The following is a 21,003-nucleotide window of genomic DNA, read 5'->3' on the forward strand; positions in this document are numbered from 1 at the left end:
AAAATTAACCACTCACCCGAGTGTCCGTTCGTCGACCGAAACACGCAACGCAAACATTTCAAACTCTCGGAACGGTACCAACGTTATAATCGAAAATCGTTAAAGAACTAATACGTTTTTCTTTTCTTTTCGATAACTATAAATATCAAAATCCCGATATTTCGATGATGAATCTTTGCTATTATAGCATTTGAAAAAGTTTGTATGGCAATAGTAGTTAGATTGCCGACACGAAACGGTTAAAACTTTCGTCGATACACGACTGTTGGGCGTTAGACAGAAGAACCAATCTGAAGTTAGTCACGCAGCTCAACGTCCAGAGTATTGATTCCCACGCTACGTTCTTTTCTTCGCTTTCTTTGCATGTGTCGCTTCTGCCTCCCCTCTCCGCGGTGAAACCACCCTTTTTATTACATTCTTACTTTTCAAAGCGAAACTCTGCCACTTTCTGTGCAAACGAACATCACGAACACGTTCGACGTGAAAAGAAAATCTTGCTGCTTGTCGTGCTTTCTTAAAAGGAAGGCATGGTGAAAGCATGGTCGAGTGCGATCTTCCAACACAAAGAAAGCGAAGACCAAAGAACTTTATTATAAACGCCGCATCACACTTTGTTTCGACATTCGTGTTTCATCGCATCGAACATCAGTCCGAACTTTCTTACACACAGATTTTCATGCACACTGTTTTTCTAACACAATTGCAACGCGATCTGCGACACTTGTAATGCGGATTAGCGTACGCATGGTAACGTGTAGAATCTGTATAACTTACATTTCGCAGAGAAAACTGGACGGCAGACGAAGTATAACGGTATTCGCACTGTCTTTCACTTGATTCTCGAACTTTGATGCGATACAATGGTCAGAAATATAAAATATCGAAGCTCGACGAAAACAGACGGTTACGAATTTAGTTAAAAGATTGAAGCTAGTTAGCGAAGAAAATAAACCGTCACGACGTCAAGTTTCAAGTCTGACTGAAGATACCCACGGTCGCGCAGGGACCTTTTATAACTGCGGTGTGGGTTGGGCAGCGTGGCAATCGCTGGACGGCGAAATAGAGGGGAGAGAGGAAAGCCGAGGCAGAAACCCCCATCTGCGCAACTAACAATAATGCAACTATGTGTATGTATATATATGTGTCTGCTTAAGCTTGCTGTGACGAGCAACAGAGGGGCAGCGATTCTCTGCGCGTGGCGCCGGCGTGTACGGGCACATGTTAATAAATAAATTATGAACAGTTAGTACGATAACGAATCTTATCTCTGATGAATTCTAGAGGCCCAATACCCAATGTCCATGCAGATAGCGTAAAAATACTGATCTTCGCATTCCGTAAACAAAGTTTTAAAATTTCATTTAAAAATACATTATATTTTATACTATTAGAGTTTTACAATATCATCTTTTTGTGCATTCTGAATTTCCAATTTTGCGTAGGTTTAGCTGTATAGAGCAGAAGTATGCAACCGAATACCGACAGATCCCGAATACAGCTGGATGCAAGAACTCTAGAGAACGAAAGGCGTTTGTCACGTGTTTATACACCCTTTCAAATTGTGTGGAGAAGAAGAGAAACGTAGGTTTATCTTTAACGTTAAAATGTCACCGCCCTCGGTGTTGCATTTATAAGCGAGCGTACGTTGAGCCACCTTTGCAGATTAGACGCGACAGAGATTCTCAGTTCAGCGTTACATTATTGGTTATCTATATCGACTTTCTATAATCTTCATGTTCTCTGCATTTAAAAGGTCAAAGAAAAGAATAAATTCCCCCTTTTCGCACGAATCATTCGTACACACGTGCTCGTTACAAAGATTGAAATTACTTATATTTATATTAACTGCACTATTTCCACTACGAATACTGACATCTTGAGACATTTTCCATTCAGCCTAAAATGTCGGATCCCAATTTTTGTTTTTCTTTTCGATTTGCTAAATTAGTATTACGAGAAACGTGTATTTTTATTAAATTCAAGATTCTTAATTTATTCTCATCAGTTTTGATGAAAACATTGTTACGAACATACGATAATATAAACTACAATATAAATAAAAATCGTTTAATCTCTCTCCTCTACGAACTCCTCTAGTAAAGAATATCGATCATCCAGTTGCAGTTTATCAACAATAATTATACATTTATGGGAAATCTAAATGTGTAAAGATATACAAAATGTGCATAATATGCAAAAATTATATGCAAAAATACTCAAAGTAAAATATTTGTCATAAGTTATAATATTAGAAAATGAGACAAATCTGTATTTGGTTAGAATACAATGACTATATAAGAAGCCGGATGATACAAGCAGTTGAACTTAAATATTAAAAATAAACACAAGATTTATTTATACACTGTTTAAGAGAGACCACGCCATTATGATTTATGCATGAATCATTCAAAGAATGCCGAATCATATTAGAGTAATCGGATGTAATGAAAGTCTTGGTGTGTATGCATTCTCGCGTTGGTTGATAAAAAAAATGCATAAGCCAAAAGTTACATGGATCTAGCATGTATGAACAATTCCAAGGAAATCGTGGGCGTTTTCGATCAACGTGGGTCTGTTCACTTTGTAGAATGTAAGTGAGAAAGATTGAATTGATACGGTATAAATAAGCATAATGACAATTTATAATGCCGATTTTAATGCTTTATTTAACATAATTGACATATGGGACTGCTTTTAGTAAAATGCTTATCTTAGGAAAGAGTTTCGTATATATATATATATTGTATATGAAGTACTTTCTTGTTTTCCAATAATGTTGCGTTTATGCAACTTATACACATTATTTCATTCTTTATCCTTAATGGATTGAAAACGAAGTCTCTTACACTAAAATAACTCTATATTTTAAGAATCCCTTTCAAACGATTAGATCGTATTCTTATTCAGATTTCCCTAAAATAGTCTTGAAACGTATATACACTTTTCTGCATGTCTATGCTTTGACTTATAGATATCTACGTCTTTTCACGATCCAACTGTAACATTTTTAGTATTTACTCGTAGCTGGCGTTGCCCCCAACCATTCGTGTGAAATATATTTTTTAGGTCTAGGTTAGGAATAGCATAGGGATGAATGAGCTTTCGTCGTCGATGTTTTTGGCATTCGTGACTTTTTCACCTACGTGTACACGTCAGCACAGATTCCATGCGTACAAACGTCCTGCAAAGGTTAGAAGTTTCCTTGTTGCGTCGCGTCGACCCAATCGTGCATCCAATCACGCGCTATCCTGAGAGATTTCACCTTTCTAATAACGTCGTTCGACAACCCTCGACTGACTTGTAGGTGGTTTGAAACATCTCTTGACGTCTGGACGTATCCGTGATTATGATTTAGTCACACAGTGGGGTAGTTCGATGTAAAAAAACAGACGCATGTATATAAGCAATTTGCGTAGCACACACGCATTTCGGAGATTGTAGGATTGAAGGTCACCAGAAAAATCTTGCACACGTGGAATCAGACGACTGTACGATATCTTAGCTAGCACGTGTCGCTTTTGACAGATATGAATCCACGAGTTACAGATTAGTTGAGAGAAGAGCGCGGAAAAATTGTATCTTGCTTCCTAATTGGATGAAGCGCCGCTCCGGTTTAATCCGACGCAACCGACGCTGATGATGGCTGCCAAATCACGCCCACGTGTGATTTCGCCGACGCCAGTTGAATCTCACGGTGCTGCTGTTTCTGTTTGAGTAGTCAGTTTCACTGCTCTGTTAGGCTTTGGTCAGTTTGAGTTTTCAAGAGATTGTGTTGGTTCGAAAGCTTTTTATAACCGCATATCAAATGGTTTATTTGAATTTTCCAATACATTTGTTTGCCAGATTAATTTTCCATTTTTTATTTACACTTGATATCGCTATTACTTAATGAACACACACATACAAACACTTTCGAAATAAGCAGCTCCATTAAAATTTCCATCAATTAATCTCATCGTTTTACAGAACTATCTATTAGTTAAAATTTATTTCTACGACATGCAAAGATGTGTTAATACGAAAAAAAATTCATGCTTAATGTGTTAAATCTACTTTATATTGTATAAGAAATGTCTATCCTATTCCATTGGAATAATGGAATTTACTTTATATGTAAAATGATCATTGTGGAGAGAGAGAGAGAGAGAGAGGAAGAGAGAGAGAGTTATTCTATTGTGCACAAAGAAAATTAATCTACTATTGCACTGATAATAATTTAATAATTTATAAGATTTAAATAATCAACGCACAAGTCTAAATTGATGAACAAACGTAAATATCATTTGAGTATGAAGAATAACATTTGCAAAACTGTCAAAATCTTTCATCATATCATCATATCACCATATCATAACATTCGTTCAAATAAATTATTGTGTTTGATCTAATGAAATCACTTTATTTTATCCAGAAAAAGAATCTTATTTTGTTATGCAACGGAAATGTACAAAGAAACAAATAAATCTATTTACAACGAAATTGTCTAGAAATAATAGAATAACATCAATGGTGTGCAATAGCAAAATTAAGTAAATAAATTTGTTTTTTCGTAATGTGTATGCTCTGTACCAGAGCGGGCTACAATATAATAATAACAATGATAATAATAATAAATAATTCGACCGCGTACTCGAACACTTAATTATAAATGTTTGGAAAACACTTGCGTCACGCTAACTCTAGGTTACTGACTTATGTAAATTTCAAGAATAACGCAACAGTCACAGATACACAGCTAACGGCGATCGTTTATGCTCGTTTGCGATAAAGACGACGCAATTATCCTTAATGTTTAATAAATACCCGCATTTTGCATCGATTTTTATGAACGAATGATTACCAATAGTGGTACGTCGCGTTGTTGCAATCCGGGAATATTCCAAGAAATCGTCAACATAGTCACGTTATTAATGATACTATAGTTACGTTTTAATCGTTATCAATGACTGGTCTCCTTTTGTGTCCTATCAGGTGAATGAAGTTAGCGATGCAAGCTATTTTTGTTTCGCAATTGTGGCAAAGTGAACGCGAATATAGTAAAAATTAAAAGTTAAATAGAGTAATAACATTATGGTGTGAATCGTACACGATAGAGATCAGATATTATTCGATATCTTTTACGTGAGTGAAAGATAGGTTTCTAAGATACTTGGGATGTTTGATAAAACAAGGAGAAGAGCCTTAGTATTTAGTTGTTAAACGAACAAATTAAAAATTAAGAATTGATGATCTTATGATCAATCGTAAGAATTATCAAATAAAAATTTTGAATTGACAGTGCATAAAAATTCGCTTGATATAACAGATTAAATAGAGGAAATATTTTCAATAACAAACGTGTTTTCCACTGTTTGACACGATATGCTACGCGTACGAAGCAACTGTCATCGTTTCATCATAATATCAAAAATAACACAATTTTCGAGCGCAGCCAACACCTGCTTCCTTATTTCTCCGAGGAATAATTAGTTTACACGTTGTTAATCAGTCGCGTCGATCGCGTTATCGTTATCGTTCACGGCGAGCAATTGTTTAAACAACATCGTTCGAACCAGGAATCACGCAGCCTCGGAATTTTTAATGCAAACGCGCTGCTGACGTCAGTATCGAATTATTCTCGATAATTCAACAGTAGTACGTATGAATTACGTACGACACACGGAAATCGCATATTGTGCCATAAAACTAACGGGCATGACGTGAGAGTTGCGTGTTGAAAAATCTATGTACACACCGAGATTCTTGTGACAATTGATAAACCTTTGTGTAACGACTTAGGATTGAGTAACACGCGGGGTTTGTTGAATAATTTCATGATGATCAGAGTGAGAAATGATTTAATTAGATATGTAAATATAAAACTAAGGAAAATAAACATAGAACTTTCAATATCCGAGCATCTACTGTCCATTTGCTATACGTTCCACTATTCGAACGTTTCATTATTTGAATGTTCGAAATATAAAATTATTGTGATATGCGTTAATATGAAAATAGTAGGGATGTGCGGATACCTGAGGCTGTGGTCTGGTCGGATGGGATTCTGAAAGTTTGCCTGACACATAAAAATGTTCGAGTGCACGTAATTTCAGGATCCGATATTGCATTCGGGGCATGGTTTTCTGTCTTACTTTAAATTAGATCTCAAAATATCAAATAGTAAACATACGATGCTACAAACATGGACAATGGCAAGACAAATAAGAATTCTGAATTCATTCTGAAAAGTTAGAATGGTTTGAAATCTTCTTTTTCCTAAAAAAAAATTTAGATAATAAGTAAAAAATAAACTAATTGTAGACAAGAAATGGAATATATTCCTTAATTTTCGTCGGTTGTAAATCTTTTAAAACCGACTCGTAGAAAGCACTGGCATTTCCACGAGTTCTCGGTGAACAACTTATTCGACAGACTTACATATGCACCAGGGCCTGCGTAACTCTAACGCAAATATCACATGCTTGCTACTCAAGCATAGAATGCAAATAAATTTAAGCAAGATAACTTGATGTAATTATTCACGATTCGTATTAACGTGTGATAATATCATGTGGATGGAGATAGTCTCGTGACTTGTGACGCGAACACTTGTACTTTTGTGCTAGGTTTATTAACTTACTAACAAGATACTGTCACTTTCGAAATCGAACATTATTAAGCCATGTATTGAATAAGCGTTAATATATGCACAGATATGAGCAAGAACGTGTATATTTAATGAAAATATGAATTAATTCAACATGTTTTAAAAATTCGGAATAAGATGAATTTGAAAAACAAATATGTTTCATATTACTCAATGTAGAACTAAAATTTGTTTTTCTTCCCATTATACTATTTTTAATTCTTACATAAAATGTTAAAATACTGTACAATTGATAAAGCTTGCTTTGAATTTTGTTCTAGTATCCTAAAGTATCTGTTGGCAATTGAATTCTCTGTTTTGTTGTACTCATTAAATTATCGATATCATTAAATTATGCTTACTTTTTACTCTTTATCGCGTCGAACAGTAAATATCATGTTTCAAATTACAAATATAAGTATATAAAAATATAGGTATATAAAATTTAACAAATCAATATGAATTACTTCATAAATTACTACGTCCACGCTTATGTAATACTTAGCCTGAATATAAATAGAAACATCAGATTAAAACAAATTTCATCATGCGACAGAAATTTGTTGTAACAGTCAAAAAATATATTTTCCTAAGTATTATAGCGCCATACTTACGTTTTTCTCTCAGGAAAATGCAGAAGAAACTCACATTACTCAATTTAGTTTAAATTAATAAAGAGTAATTAAGGATATTATACAAGAGGGGGGGGGAACTTACAAACGTAATAGCAATGGATGGAATATTTATGGAAACATTTCCAATCTCTCGTGTACCACGTGAAGAATACGAATAGAGAAATGCTCAAAGATAAAATTCTTGTTGCATTCGAATATATGAAAAGAAATGTACCCAATAAATTTTTTTTTAAATTCGGAGGAAAAAAGAAAAATGTTGAAAAGAAAAATGTAAAAAAAACTTATGAATTCGATTCTTTTTCAGATTGTGTCGCACAATTTTAGCGTGTCACACCCATACCACGAATAAATTACAACTAAAATCATCTATGCTGTCTCAACAGATCTCAAAATATATACGGGGTGGTTGGTAACTGGTGGTACAAACAGAAAGGGGATGATTCTACGCGAAAAAAGAAGTCGAAAATATAGAATAAAAATTTTTAGTTTGAGGCTTTGTTTTCGAGAAAATCGACTTTGAACTTTCGCTCGGTACGCGTGACTTTATCACGTCTCGTTATAACGGATCTTACTGTAGATCGTTATCTCGATGGAAAAATTAAAAAAATTAAAAAAAAAATTTTTATTCTATATTTTCTTTTTTTTATTATTTATTAAAATTACAATCAATTCTCGCGTTGAGAATTTCTATAATTTTCGAGAATTTTCGACTTCTTTTTTCGCGTAGAATCACCCCCTTTCCGCTTGTACCACCAGTTACCAACCATGTCGGAGATGAAAGGACACCGGAGCATTCGCTTTGGAACTTCGGGAAAATCCGTAAAATTGTAATTTAAATTTTATAGCCGTAATTAAATAATCGCCGTCATTCTACCCAATTGTATTTATTTGATATTTGTGACAATGAGCTTGGGCTCAAGGCGACAATTAGTCGCCGAACGTAGCCGCGATCACGGGACGAACGCTTTGTCTAACAAAGGTATGGAGTAATAATATAGCTCTCATTAAAAGAAATATTTGTAGAGATACTCGACAGTAAACATTCCAACGATTCCTTCGGGCAAGATGATTACTAGATATCGATGCATCTACACAGTACAAGTTCAGCTAGCCTGAGGATCCGTTATAAATCTTAGGATTTTGTTAATTAAGGTCCTTCAAACGGACAAGCAGTCTTTGTCCCAATTATGGGAAAATAGGAGAAATCATGAACAACGTCAATTTCCCTCACTTTCCGAACAAAGGCATCTCTCCACGAATCCGATGATCTCGTGTCTTCAGACATATCCCATCATAGTTTTCCTTTACAGCATCATCGCGACGGAAAGTCATTCTCTCGTGAGGTCGTATTAGCGAGTTACTTAGTGTCTGTACGCTCGGTGAATATTTTACGTTTTAACAAAGAGCTAGTTTAGTAATACTTGTATCGTAGACAAGTAAATCAAGTGCAACTTGGACTTTGGAAGAAAGTACATTTATTATCCCATTGACCGCGGATTCGTTTTTGGCCCTGAGACCATTGTCATTAGTGTCTAATCACCACGATTACTTGTCAATTCTAGAATATTCACACTCGTACTAATAATCATATTTGCACCAATCAATGTCTTCTCTATTGCGTAACAACAATGTGTAATTCAAATGAAGATTCGCTTTACGCCCTAATCATAATGAGAACCCGACATCTAAATAAAACTCAGGCCGTACTAACGTCGCGCAATCAATATCGTAAACACGAAGTCGCGGTCCATTCTTCGGAGGAATGTTCTCCTGGTTCCGTGGTTACCTCATTAAACAGTGTCGCAAACGATTGTTGACTGCACGTGCATACGGACGAAATATCGCGTGATCTGTGTTCTTAACGCCGTTCTTAAGTGAAGCCGGTTCGAGCCAGTCTTCAAGATGTCGAATTGCCTCCCAGTGACGTTAATCGATTAGGCCAGGTCTTGAACCAATCGCTCGAGGACCTGAGGAGAAGAATGACCAACGTTGTTCTAGAAATTACAGAACTAACCACTCACAAAAATTATTGGCGATTGAATCGCTACAAATTATCGCAACTTGATAAAAACTTCCTTGTGATGATTGCAGAAATCTGCTAAATAATACGATTATACTGTTTATAGTTATTTCTACTATGATTATAAAAGTAACTTATATCGAGTATTCCTGTAATGAGTTTGTGAAAACACTTGCGTTTTACAATTTAAAATTATCATTAAGGACTGCTTATCAATTGTTTAAATTTGATTAAACACCTATTCCCTGTTCAATATTATTTTGTAACACCCTGTATGGTTTTAAATTTAACAAATAACTCTATGCGTCGTTAACAACACAACAGCGATATCTCTTCATCTCGCACCTATCTTTTACAGAAATAAAATTTCATTAAAGACATCGATGATGAATGAAGAAAAAATAAACGGAGAATGGACCTCGATGAAGGGAGGAGAAAACTTACAGGAGAAGAAGAAAGTTTACCTGTGACCGTTTTTACAACATCAATGGCGTGTTCTCACTGCACCATGACGCAAAAAAAATTAATTGCGAAAGCACGACGCACGTGCACAAGCTTTTTGCTTGAAACACCGTGAAAATTGAAAACCGATTAATTGTGTGACGTCAGCGTTCACGATGTTAACCTGATGAAAATCTGTAGACTGCACTTCTAAAGTTGGTTCACACTTTTATATGCATGAAATCAATGTCGCACGATGCATTTAGTTTAAAGAAGGGAAGAGACAAAATTTCCTGTGAATCTAACAATATTTGAACAGAAAGTTTTAAAGTTTTTAACCAATACCTTATGCACTATTTTATTTGCACTTCACTGCATCACCTATAGGTACATAATTCTTTTTATATGTGTGCAGTAAAATCAATTTGCTATATTAGTAGCTTTTTTAATTATTGCGTTATACAAAGAATATAGCAATTTATAAAATAATGTTTTATTATTATGGGTTATATTATTATAGTATTGTAATAAAAAGAAAAACCTGATTATTGGAGATTGTTTTAAAAACACAAATATGGGATTTACTAAATATTTGTGTTATTAATTATCATTAAGTTAACTGTAATTCAATTCTTCTTAATTTAGATAACAAAAATAATATTAAATACCAATAGTGATATCGATCTGTAGCTTAATAGTTGATTGCATTATTGCCATTAACATTTTTTCTTTCTTTTATCTGTCAGACAAGACGATAATAGTCGTGACCAAACAATTCCAACCGAAAGAGAAGCCAGTTTCGTGAAAGCACGGTAAACACAACTACTTTACACGCTTATAAAGTTCATAAAATCGACCGTTTCGCAATACAACTATCTTTCAAAACATTAGCAATTTTACGTAACCTATTTTTTTAGCCTATTTGCAGGTAAATTCGCGCGATGATTATGATTCATCAAAGTCGTACGAGAAATGAGTTGTCCCTGAGTATTTGTACTTGTCGCTGGAACAAGGTTAACGGTTTTTCATAAGGAGTTAATGCGTGAAACGGGCATGGAATTGATTCCAACACGTTTTATTATTGTTTCTTTACTTATCGATTCATTAACATGACATTGAGAGTTATTGAGAAACTGTATCGATGGTTACTATGAAATTAATTCACCTACTTTTCCTATTAAATGTGATTAGTCTTCCCTTCGTATCTCATTTTTCTAATAAATCAAAAAAACTGACAAGGTGCAAGAAAGAAACAAGTATTTGAAGCCAAATAGAAGATAAATAGAAACGCAGTTTTAAAAATGTAACTTGTTTCTTCCATTCAATAGTGCTGAATTCTTGACTCCTTTTCCTTTTTATGGTTATCTAGTGGAAACATGGAATCGAAGGATGGAATTTATTCGCGTAATGAAAAATTTTGTTTCTGGTACATATTGCCGATAACCTAAATGGCATGGGCTATATTAAGAAACTGAAAACTGATTTAAAAATAAATAGAATTGCGTTCTAATCTTAATAATTTCATCTCTTAGATTTTAAGTTTGTTTCTTTAATTTCTGTAACATTGCTCATATTAATAAATTTCTTTAATAATCTACGTTTTATACTTTTTAACATATACCTAATAGATGATAGATATATTTATCTACGGAGGATTAACAGTAACCCCTATATCGCAGATATATTATGTACTGTATATTATCCCCTATCCTAAAAGACGATAGCATAAGACTAAATTATGATACAAACAATATCTGTCATTTTGGGAAGTAACTTGCAAGAAGAAAAATGGAAATCGATAGTCGACAGACAAAAAATCGTTCTTACAAGATAATTGGCCGATTAGCATACTTGCTTAGGAATGTGCTTGCTTACAGGGATATCGAGGGTAATAATTTAAACTGATGTAATTCGATGGAACCGTGCGTAAAGGAGGATAATTGTAAACCCAGCCAGTTTGATGGCCAAACATTATCGGTAGATTTTTATTTTTAATAGTTATTTTATTATAAAAATTTATTGTTATATTAATAACAATTTATTGTTAACATTTTGTTGCCGCTGCAATCGCCGTTGCAATGCATTTCGTGTAATGCGTGTGATGATAGTTTTATTAAAATATAACCATATCTGGAGGAAATATTGTTGCGAATACTCAATTTGATAAACAACAAGAAAAATAAAAAACTTTTCAATTCTAGAACCGCTCATTTTTATATATTATCGTTTATTTTTTTTCATCTTTTACACCACAACAAAATAAACTTTTAAAATATAAAATATATTTTAGGATACGTGTGGTAGGATCTAAATAACAATTTACACTTCGCTACAAATTACCTTATAGAAATGTATGCCTGGTAATGTATAATTTGTGAGTTTATAATGTTGAATTACATGATTCTGCGTCTGTTTCCATTATAACAAGTTTACACTGGTTTTAATTGAAGTGCCTTCTGTTGCAGTGAATCAACCATGGCTTAAACGAATATTATGCGAAGGCACAATATGTTACATTAGCTCACAAATCATTCAAATAATGTTTCTAGAGTATGAGAAAAAAAGAAGAAAACTTGTAAAAAAATTTTTAGGCAATTGGGGCAAGTTGTAAGGCAATTTTTTCGTGTTCTGTATAAACCTCCGATATTCTTTTAGTATTAAATTAGAATAAAATCATTGTTACGTCACGTGAAATGGTCCGTGCTACGTCCTTCAGTATCTGACCGTCAAAGCCCAAGCCCCATTCGACAGACCCTTGATAAACCTAAGGTCCCACCAAAAAGCGAATCTTATTAGCTTGCAGAAACCTTTAATCTTGCAAGTATTTGCGGTTTATAACTGGTATTTAAAACAGTCTTTAGGTCTATTGCACGTTCTTACAAATTACGGAAAAAGCGGATGAGTGTCTAACGGAAAAGTCGGGTTTTCCCATGCACAAGTCACCCCCGAGCCACGTCGGTAGGCTTCCTCCTCCAATCTTTACTTCTTAATATTGGTGTTACGTCGGGCGATACTCTACCTAGACCAGGCCACACACCACGGGCAAGATGGGAACCGGATGTCCGCTCATCCTTACTGCGTATCCTCAATAATCTTAAGGACCCATCATGAATCTCAGGAATTTGCCAGCTAAGGTCCTTCAGACCGAACAAACATCTCTTTACTGAATCGTTTCTAAAGCTTATTGTTTACTACGGGAAGACACGGGAGTTAGTTTTTCTCACGTATGACACTTCACACTAGCATCTTTCTATAGAGGGCGACTAAGACCCTTCCTAGTCCACCAACCTTCTTTTATCCAATCAGAAGCAATGTCTACTGCCTTCACTTTCCTAACCAAAATTGTTATCAACAAATCCGATGGTCTCTTGCGTTAGACACACCCATCACTAGCTTTCCTCCAACACAGCATCCTCACTTTAACTTACTTATTCTTCATCGTTAGAATAGTCAACGTGTCATTACCGGCCTCCTATCCTTAAATCAATCACTTACTTAATTTATACATACGTATCAGTGTAATTATCTTCTTTACAAAGTTGTTGGAATAAATATTAATTTATACCTGTTAATTCAGTGTAACCTCAATTGAACCACCCTTATTATCGTAACAGAAATCAGGGGATCGATCATTTCGTCGGGGCGTCGATTATCTAATCGTAACGGGAATTTATGACTCCCGTTGACGTGCTCTCTCGCGATCGTGTCTCTCCGCGAATGGTCGAAAAAACAATTGGCTATAATCAATGGGCATCGCGGATCGTTACCCTCACTGTCCTAACGAAAAGTGTGAACAACGAACCCATGTCCTTAGTTCAAAAGACACACCCACCCCGAGCTTTCCCCCGTAATCACATAAAAACGAACTTCACTTTCTTCATTGTTAGAATAGTCAACATGTCATTACCGGGCTTCTATCCTTAAATCAATCACTTACTCAACTTATACATACGCCTCAGTGTAACTCTTAAGTGTTGGAAATATAAATTTTATAACCCTGTTAATCACAGCGTTATACCACCTCAACCATCTACTTATTATCTTAACCTTAACGGAATTATTTAATTAATTATCTTAACGGAAATCAGGGGATCGATCTATTCGCGGCGTCGATTATTATAATCGTAACAGGAATTTACGACTCCCATTGACGTGTTTCCTTGTGATCGCGTCTCCCCGCGATTGGTCGAGAATACAATCATTCTGTTGTATTTTTTTCATTTCTATAGCAATTTATAATCATAATCATTCTTACTGTTTGAAGTTAAAGATACAAGTCGAACAAGTCTCCAAAACGGTCACTTATCTTGCAAAACAGAAAAACGCACGTATATGGCCAAACGAATATGAAACAAGAGAATTTCTCTCAGAATGTTGATGAACTGATGGCTACTGTTAGAAATTACATATTACATACATATTATACATCTGACTCTCTGATGTTTTAACGTCATTCAATAAATTGTATATTAGTATTCCCTGGCAAAATACGTGGCATAGCAAAGTTACGATTTACTTCTGTTTTCTGCTTCAAAACGAATCTTTTACGAGTCGAATGTCTTTTCGTAATCTAATCATTGCGTTTCAGGAATTAATATTTTTGTTTCAGAATTTTCGTTGTTTCTCATGACGTAACAAAAGGTTGACTATAACTCTTGATATGATATTTCGAGACAAGAAGAATAGAAAATCTCATGTGGTACCAAAGCGGAGGCGTAACGCGGCTGAAAAATTTCCATTACCGTTATCGTTCCAACGTACACATATCGAGATATCGCTTTGTATTGTGATCGATAAGAAAGTCTTATCAGGGGGACGGCTCAATAAATTATATCGGAATGAAAGGGATTTAGGTCGTGGGTACGTGAACCATTATCATTCGCTTATCATTAGATTCATCTCGAATCGGGCATCGTCAAGTTCCTCTTGATAAATCTTTGTTTCCGTCTTCACTTTGTCGCGATTTTACCATAAGATTTCTAATTTAATTACACATGATACAACTAGACAGTACAAAATATTAAGGAAAATAATTCGAGAAAAATGTACTTACTTACTCAAATCAACTAACGCATAATTATTTCAACGTGACATTTGTATCTAAATAAGATACTATATCATCTGAAATCTAAATAATTAGTTTTGATATATCTTGTTTAAATAATACCTGATGAATATCTTTACATATTAAAAAATTTTTACTTGCAGCCTAATTGAACAACGCAATATTGCAATATTGTACAAATATTTTCAGAGACTTCAAATCAAACAACAGACAAGAGAAAGAAGAAATACGCGACAAAACGATTTCACGGATAATATTACCTGAATTAAAGTTGGGGGAAGTGTCAAAAACCAGCTCGAATACACGCATAAATGGTCATGGAGTATAAACTTACAAGCAAGAAATCTGCAAGGAAATTCTGTGATGTGTAGGAAGAAAATAGGGAGGAGATATAGATAAAGTTCCGAATAGTCCCGATGACCGATGAATGCGAAAGCAAGAAAGAGGGTAGTATCCCAAATATAAATTTTTAGCTTCGGGTATATATTAATTTCCGAGATATTAATAAACAGCCTTTAATCCTTCGCTGCAGTAGTTGTTGTCATTGATTGTTGAATAATCGATGATAAAACAACGACATCGGCATCGGTATGTACAGGGTGTTTCACTTAAAATAGATTATTGTAACTTTGGTCGCCCAAAAGATGTTTTATACTCTGTTTAACTACTCTAGTAATTACGCAATCAAATGCTGGTCGGCCACCTCACACCGCAGCGCGGCGGCCAAATTAATATGTACTACTACTAACATTAACCTAACCTAGCTTAAAAACTAAGGCGAGCAGTGGGATATTTTTGCATATAGCTCGAGAAATAAGGTCGATTGCCGCTTATATGTTATACGTTATATAAATGAATACCTCAAGCTAAAATTTTATATTTGGAGTCCACCCTCGCCCCTCAAATTTTACGTAGATCGGCCACCGGGACCATTCGGAACTGCAGCCTGAAATATAAGTGGATGGTGGTTTTACGAGTCTTCCCGCCTGCATTCCATGGTGCAGCCAACAACCTCAGAAGCACATTCGTAACGCAGAGTCAGAGAGCTGATGCGACGGTGAAGAAACCAGAAAATGCAGCAACGCACAGGGACGCCAAAAACAAAGATAAGGTTAGTCAATAGGAATGTGCGTTTTTCCTTTTCATTTTTTTGACGGGATTTGAATTTATTCTCACGTATCGCTAAAAATTTTCCAAGAGATAAAAAAAAGAAGACGAAGTAGAATAGTCCGCGGATGGTGCAGGACGACAACGAATGAATTTCACTATTGCTCCTTCTCTGCATTAGTTGCCTAAATTACGGTACATCATAATGGAATATCTGATGATGTACCGTATATTATATAATATTTGATAGAAAGATTTCTTCAAAGAAAAATAAAAATTGTAATACAACAAATTATAACTGAAATTTTTTGAAAGGATTTTCTATGGAATAGCAGTGCAAATACTTTTTGTAGTTACTATTTATTTCATATATATCTTCTTAGATAAAGAACGGTAAACTAATTAATGTTCAAATTTCGTATCACGAAAATATTCAAAATATCCAAGGACTAATACGAGTTACTGTAAGGTTGCGTAATCTGGAATATTCCGCCGAGTCGAAAAAGACCTTTCTAGATTTAAGAAAGAAATCTAAATGCACGCGTGGTCGCTTTTAAACATGCAAATATGTCGTTAGAAAAAACCGAACCAGAATGAAGATGGTAGGCTTGGAGAGAGGAAGATCAAAGCGAAGGAAAAAGCAAGGATTTTACAGAGAGCACTGGTGTGCAGCAGAAGCATTCCGTCGAAGAAAACAAGAAGTAAATAAATAGGGCTACATCCATGGCAACGGAGGAGCCAAGGCCCGCCAAAGCAGAAGATGTTGAGTGAGCAACAAAAAAGAGACGAAGAAAAGGAAGTTCTTGGAAAGGTTCCAAAGATTAGAACCTGTTCTTACTTGCGGGAAACGAACATATGGCCGTGAAATTAATCCGCAGAGCATCGATCGCGAGATTACTAAAGGATAATGTAGTTGTAAGAATAAGGAACGATAATTTAAATTTCCGTCTATATTACGTTATTCCCTGGCATTATCATAGTGTGCGAAAACAACGTCGATGAGCGTGTTATTTATGGAAATTTTATAAACTTACCGGTACAGAATGAATAATAAGCAGTAAAATATTGCGATACTGTACGAGGAAAATGTAGAGAAAGTTGATTAGTTGATAGAAGATACCAGAAGCATTTTTAATAACATGGAGATAATAAGAATGGAGGGATATCTTTATTTAAATCGCGTGGAGATGAAAAGAGACGTAAAGCTGGAAGATCAGTAAAAACTAAGTTCCGTAACACTATCTTATCTTTTAACGCTAAAATTCAGGAAGTGATCATCCTGACCATTGTTATTCTTTTTCTTGTTATTTTTATATTTTCAGATTTACGTTTCTGATGTTCAACCTAGTATTCTTAAATGTAAAATAATGTAAACGACTATTCTCATCAACGTTTTGCAGTTTCTTGGCCAACCTTTCTATCATATTAACGTTGGAGTAAGGGAAAAATTACCGTAGAAACTTAAAAAACCAAGAACCTATTAACTTTTCGAAAATCTACGTATTACTACGAAATTTCACAAAGATTTTTGCTCTTTTGGTATGTAATATTTACCGTGACTACAAGGTCGCGGGGGAGTGCGATTCTCGGAATTTATATGAATAAACACAATACGAGATATTACTGCGTACACTTAGTGTTTCAGCGAAAATCAGATAAGTGATATTTCTTCGAAAATTTCGTAGTACCTTTGTTCAGGGTTTAATATCCGGATATAAGAAAGAAGTGCTGCGAACTTTTAAATCGTATTTTTCGAATGAAAAATATACATTTACAACGAGACAGAAAAGTTTTAAAATTTTCCACGAATGGTGTTGAACTGAAGAAGATATGTATATAAGTAGAATAAAGTGTATTAAATAAAACGAAAAGGATATTTTGTTAGATATAATTAACAGTTTAATTCAAGCTATTATGTTCAAGTAATTATGTTGCAGTAATGTATACAAAAATTGTACACGGTGGTGCTTGTAGTTAAAAATTATCAAATAATAATATATTTTAATGGTAAAAAATTACTTTATTAATTAGAAACAAATGTTAGAAGGAAAAAAGTATATTGTTCAAACAGAAAGAAGATCGCTATACTCAAATTAAGTAAAACTAACTTTAGGATCAAATCACCCAACTATTCAAGAATCAAATAAAAAATGCGAAATAAACATAGATTCTATAAGGAACAAGAACTTGGAAGAAACTATACATGTATATAACAGAGAGAAACTTATTTCTACGTGGAGGCAGGACCATCGACCGAGTGCACGACCCTCGAAGGACGTCCACCAACTTCCAACTTCTCCCTCCTTAAGCCTCCTTCCGGAGGGAACGACAAAGACGGAGATCCCGATACAAGGTTACGACCATTAATTTCGCAACGAATGCGTGAACTGCATCAGATCCTCGCGGATCATTGAAACTTCGCGAAGGCTTTCTTCACAATCAACAAATGGAATGCATTTTACAGTGAGTCCTTACAAACTGATGCACAAGGATCGAACGAAGATTTATATGAACGAGCACGAAAACGGAAAACTGGGCCAATGCCGAGAATCGTTCTCCATTCCATGAAGAATAGATCTCCATTTATCTAAATTTTACTTATTGGAACTAGAAGTCTAGCGCGCAGAGTATCGATTCAGATCATCAAGGTAAAAATTCATTATTAGTGACGCAAGCGTTTAACAAGCGAACAAAATATGTCGTTAATTATGGAGTTTGATTAACGATACATTTTTATTCGAAATCCTTTTGCTTCATTTTTTAATTTTGCCATAAAAAAGAAACGATCAATATGCTATATAAAAAACAAAGTTGACCTACGAACTATTGAAATGTCTTGTCATACGAAGAGAATACATACTTTATAGCTAAATGTTATGATGCCTTTCAAAATCATGCAGCTTTGGTATGTAACAATAAAGTTTTAGCTAACGCATGATTTAAAAATTATTCAAGTGTGCGAGTTAAATAATTCATCTTATATAAGAGAGATTGACACGTTATGCGAAACAAGGGTCACCAATGACCCATGATAATAGTAGAGATAAACGTCCTATCAGGCAAGGAAGATATTCTTCGATTCAGTGGACAAGCAGCGTGGGCGTGGGAAAAGATAGAAGAATTAAGAATGAAGGATAACCGTTATTTTTGTATAATTAAATATTATAACACATAACCTATATCTAGTTGTATAAAAGCCACTAATTTTATGTAAATGGTATACGACAATATGCGAACGTATTGCCACGTATAACCTCAAGTACTTTTGACGCATTTAAGTTGGAAGATGTTTTCAAAAACAGGATTCGTTTCTCTTGGATTTCTATATCTTCAGATTCCACATATTTTATATTCCAATATTTTAACATATTTTAAATGTACAGACATCAGCAGTCAGCTGAGAAATGATTTCCTATCAATCTCACGAAATATACGATTGCGTAGAAGCGCTACGAGTATTATGAACTGATATTATAGATGAATGTGAAAAATTAAATACAAAAATATGATGATCTAAATAAGATAAGAAGTAATGTTTTTCAAAAAATGTAAAGAAAACCCCATTCCTGATTAAGCGATAGACCAAATAATTACATTGGAACGGTCGGCAGTGTCCAAACATTGAATTTAAAAAGGCATGGAACAGTTTACAGATGGTTAGCTTTACAGATGGTTAGAAACATCTCTGGAAAGTTTATTCGATTATACCTTTAACTTGTTTCGATGTCGAGTTACCGTATTTTGTGACATGTATAATTCTTCGGCCAGCAGATGCGTTACATGTAATACCTTGCCATCGATCTGTGACGAGAATAGACAGAAAGAGCTAGTGGAATATTTTCCAATGGACAATGGATCTCGTCGCATTGATTTATAATGTTGCTGGAACGTCACGAAAACTGCAGTTCAAGGAATTTATGCTTTACCCCTGTCTCCTAGTGTTGAAGCGATTCTCACTTCTAGAAAAATTACATCTTCTCTAGTGTTTCCTTTTCTTAATCCTCGAATCAATTGAGTATTGTTTAACACTAAATCAATAGGAACGGTTTCTCAATCTCATACCCTTTTCTATGAACATGCCATGCACAGATGGGGTATAGACGGGCCAGTTTACGTAATTAGGCCTATGACTTCGGAGCTCTATTGTAAAGTAACGCTACCAGCGTGCGGATTTGGAGCGTACATTGTACTTATACTTACACTTAAATATATTTTTATTATATATTCATCCAGGCAGTCTTTTCTATTCTATTCCGAGATAAACCTCAACACCTTGGTTGCAATGATTTAAAGTTCTGAATAAAATTCATATAACTTTTAGTTAAGTTAAGTTAAGTTAAGTTTAGTTAAGATACAATAGAACGGGGTCTATCTCGGATAGTTGAAAACTCGAATAATACGGAAAGGTCTATCAGTGTTCATAAAACATATAATAAAATCATAAAAAACTTCTAATAGTGCAATGCTGTACATGTATTTAGGTTTAATTAAGTATTCAATCGGTCGAAAGTTTAAGTTCTTTCACAATGCCTGACTAATTACACTTCCGTACTATTTGTGTTAAAATTTCGGAAAAGATGAAGTTGTGATAAAGTTGAAAGCATCTCGGATAATACGGAACTTCGGTTAAACGAGACTCGTATAACTGAGACTCCACTGTATTACATTATGCTGTATTTTTACATATTGTATGCATTCATTTATGAATATATATAATATGAATAAAACATAAACATCGTCTACATATTAGCTTTAGCTATTGAGCAATTTTTACGACGTCACTATATTTCATCTACCGATTATACGTCTTTCGTAATGGAAGTCGAGTGGTGAAAGGAGACACGAAGAGTGATTACCTAGTTGGCAATCGTATAGTTTGCTGTTCGCATTTGTATGTTGTATCATTTTTTTATACGACGCAATGGGTCTAAGTTATCTGTGATCGAGCCAATAAGACAGAACCTTGAAACGATTTTCCTGTCCAGCCAGAACTCGGTTAACTCAATTAAAGATTATTGGATTAACAAGCGACTACAATAAGCACGGACAAACGCAGAAATGCGATATACGCGGTGTCGATGCACTTTTTTCATTTGTTTACAAAGGAAGA

At 34.7% G+C, this 21,003-nt stretch overlaps 1 protein-coding gene and 1 long non-coding RNA gene across 3 annotated transcripts in view; one reads left to right on the top strand and one right to left on the bottom strand.

The window, feature by feature from the left end:
* Positions 1-21,003, bottom strand: part of Pino (protein pinocchio) — a 52,030-nt gene that overhangs the window by 15,517 nt on the left and 15,510 nt on the right. The window lies entirely within an intron of this gene.
* On the top strand, positions 15,159-20,627 carry LOC143302472 (uncharacterized). Its single transcript, XR_013058015.1, has 3 exons — positions 15,159-15,374; positions 15,702-15,897; positions 16,471-20,627. It is a non-coding gene; the product is annotated as an uncharacterized LOC143302472 (long non-coding RNA).

The sequence above is a fragment of the Bombus vancouverensis genome, chromosome 3, assembly GCF_051014615.1.
Source record: "Bombus vancouverensis nearcticus chromosome 3, iyBomVanc1_principal, whole genome shotgun sequence".
Lineage (NCBI taxonomy): Eukaryota > Metazoa > Arthropoda > Insecta > Hymenoptera > Apidae > Bombus > Bombus vancouverensis.